A 3,741-nucleotide genomic window follows, 5' to 3' on the forward strand; every position below is an offset into this window, starting at 1 on the left:
TTTTGGGGACTCACAGTGTTTGTTTTTATGTTGTAGAATGTTATCAGAGAAGGAACACGCCGTCTGGTTTTCACAACCCTACCGTTCACATTGTCTTTTACCAGCCTGTACTTATTGCTATTACCTGCCTGCCCTTGCAAGCATTTGGGTTTGCAACCTCTAAATTTCTTATTTTATTACCTGTTCCCCTCAGTCATGTTTGTTATTACTTTCTTAACGTACAATTTGTGCTGCTACTTATAAATATACTAGACATAATAATAATTGCATAACTCAGTGTTAGCTTAATTTTTATCTGAGAGGTTTTGTTTGTTTGTTTGTTTTTTAACATCTTTATTGGAGTATAATTGCTTTACGATGTTGCGTTAGTTTCTACTGTATAGCAAAGTGAATCAGCTTACATATACATATATCCCCATATCTCCTCCCTCTTGCGTCTCCCTCCCATCCTCCGTAACCCACCCCTCTAGATGGTCACAAAACACCGAGCTGATCTCCCTGTGCTATGTGGCTGCTTCCCACTAGCTATCTATTTTACATCTGGTAGTGTATATATGTCCATGCCACTCCCTCACTTCATCCCAGCTTACCCTTCCCCCTCCCCGTGTCCTCAAGTCCATTCTCTACATCTGCGTCTTTATTCCTGTCCTGCCCCTAGGTTCTTCAGAAGCTTTTTTTTTTTTTTTTAGATTCCACATGTGGTATTTGAGAGACTTAAAATTTATTTTCTGGAGTATGCTTACATTTGACTGGCTAACTGGGTTTGAACATGCTGGCTCATTTTGCACTCTCCGTACAACTTGATGAAAATGGCTTTCAGGATCTGCCTCAAAATCAACAATAATGCATCATTCACAATGTCACCTACTTTAGACTCTGCAATCATAAATCTGAGTTTTGAAAGGCAAGTAAACCAAAGAGTTTATAATAAGCAGATGCCTCATTCTAAAATGCTACTGCTGTTACTCCTACTACTGCTACCACTCCTACTACTGCTACCACTGCTACTACTGCTACCACTACTACTACTGCTACCACTACTACTAACTGCTATTACTAAACTCCATGACAATAGATCCCTTGTATCATCTAGAATGAAATCCTTTAGGATTAATAGCATCTCCCAGCACTTGCAAAGCACCAGGCCTGTCAGCTATTGGCAAGCTGCCTTCCTTAGAGAGAGAGAGAGAGAGAGAGAGAGAGAGCAAGGAAATATACATGAAAATTACACTGGAGAAATAATGACTCAGGAATGCTCGTTTGCATGAGGATATAATTGAATAAGAAGATAATTATAAGTGTAATATATATGTGTATAAACATATAGATAACATGCATCTATTATGCTTAACAAAACTATGTAATATATTTATATTATGTAATTATAATGTATATACTTATAGTATATTCTGTATATTATATATACTACATATTATATATACTACATATTATATACATATATTACACTTACAAATAGAATCATGTTTTTATAGCTATTCTACTGTCCAATCACAGAGAGATTTTTGTCATGTCAATAAAAAATCTAGAACTAGTAAGATAAATATTTTTAAACAGTCTAGTGTTTTAGTGCTTTATAAGTACTGATGCACATTTTAGAAACCCCACTAGCAGGATTACTCTTTCAAATTAGCCCCTGCCAGAAAGCAACTTTGATTGTGTTCAGAGTTGGCATCTATATGAATAATGGATCTAGTAATGCGAGTGTGATAAAAACCAAAATTAGGGAAAAGTACATATTGCACTCCTTAGATAAGTAAGAGTGGCTGGCCTGTGTACGTCTTCTTTCTTTGTCTCTGTTCCCTCCCTCCTTCCTGCTTCCCTTCCCCCACCTCCCCACTCCCCATTAGCAACTCATTTCGAAACTAGAGAATACCAGGATGCTTAAATAGTGTTGTACACTCTCCCACAGCCACAGGGGCCTGCAAAGGATTCCAGCACGCCCGGTTCCTTGGGCTCCTTAGACAGTCCAAGAGGGACCCTCAGACTGTGGAGCCAGTGGATAGGAGGGGCTTCCGGGTTCAGTCTCCCCTAGCTGGCTCCCCTTTCCGGGCACCGCTGACTCTGCTACCTGCTTGAATCCAGATCCCGTCTCCAAGAAGGTTGCCTATGCCTTGGGGGGGGTGGTAAAGATGAGTATGTTTATTTTACTTTAGATTTCTCTTTAAAGGATATGAACATTCCATTACTCTGTACTAATACTTTCGATTGTGTGTGTGAGTGTATGTGTTGAAGACAAGTACCTAATTGTTTCTAAAAAAAAAAAAAAATCCCAAACCTTCTCTTGACTAGTTTAACCAGTACTGTGCCTGAGAGCTGCTTCCGCTGTATGTAAGTAAAATGTCTGCCTGCTTTGGTGTTTCTCACCTGGTGCGCTTGCTTGATTTCAGAGGTATAGAGATAGGTCCACTGCCTTCCTGACCTCGGCTTGGCTCCTTGGTGTTTTACTTCTTATATTTTAAAATGTAATTATGATTAAAGATTTTTAATCTCAGAGTCTAAACCCAAGGTGCAGGCAAACAAGGAATATTTTTTACAGTCACCCATTTTAAAGATGACGCCATTGCAATACCTGAGACTGAGTCCATATACTGTGTTGTGTTTGCTGACATGTGAGCTGCTGGGCTTCTGAAGGCTGGTTGGTGAAGTCAGGGGTCTAAACCACAACACACAGGTATGTGTCGGGGACATCACGGCTGTGTCACTGTTCCGGATGCACGGCTTATATGCTTATGGGAAACACCTGTTCTACAGCACTGTGCAAATATACACTACCTAGCCCGCTCTTTATTCTATATAATAAAAAAGTACCTCTTGGGTTTGAATTGAATCTTTTTCTGATTATGCTGCTTCAGATGTAAGCTCTTTAAAATTTGGAAATATTTTGATTCTGGAAATGTTCTTGATTCAGAATCGGTCAGATTCTGGATATGCCTGGGAAATGGTCTACCAGCTTTAAATTAGAAGTCTGAGACACTATAAAGATGATCTTAGGGCACATCTATATGTTAGGTCTAAAGTAAATGAAACGGGGAACTTAAGGAAGCAGTTCATCAGCTAAAAGAAATTTAGGCCCCTAATGTTGAAGAAATTTAATAATCTGCAAGTTTCTTTTCCAAATAGGGACAGTTAGAATTTATGAATATTTTATTCATGGGTTAACTATAAACGTGTTTGCTTTTGACAGACATTCATATAGCATCCTTCTTCCAAAGAATTTGGATACCGGGTTCAGAACTTTAAATGAACACAACCAAAATGACACAATTGAAAAAAGAAAGATAAGAAATGATCACCAGTGAACAGGGAGAGGGTGGAGAGGATTCTAGGAGATAAGAGAGCAAATACTAGTTAAATCAGGCCCCAGATGAAAAAATGCTACAAACTAAATGAGGCTGCGGTAGGGGTCCTGGGACTGGAGAAGCGTCTCCAGGGGCCTTTTCTCTGTGGGTGATAATCTTTTAGCTCCCCTCTCTCTTCTTTCCTCCTTAGCATTTTATTGAGAATAGGTAGGAGGAGGAGAGTACTTAAGTCAGTAAATGAAAAATTACTAACTTCTAGATGCTCCAGCTCATTATAGCAGAGTTTCTCAGTGCTGACAGACCCTGTGCTCCAGAACATTTTGTTAACACTCTTTCCTGTCCAGTCATGACATTCATGGGTAATAGAATCTACTTCATAGGAATTTTTTTAAAACATAGAATGCCCAGTTATAATATAAAA

The sequence above is a fragment of the Tursiops truncatus genome, chromosome 7 (genome assembly GCF_011762595.2).
Source record: "Tursiops truncatus isolate mTurTru1 chromosome 7, mTurTru1.mat.Y, whole genome shotgun sequence".
Taxonomy (NCBI): Eukaryota; Metazoa; Chordata; class Mammalia; order Artiodactyla; family Delphinidae; genus Tursiops; species Tursiops truncatus.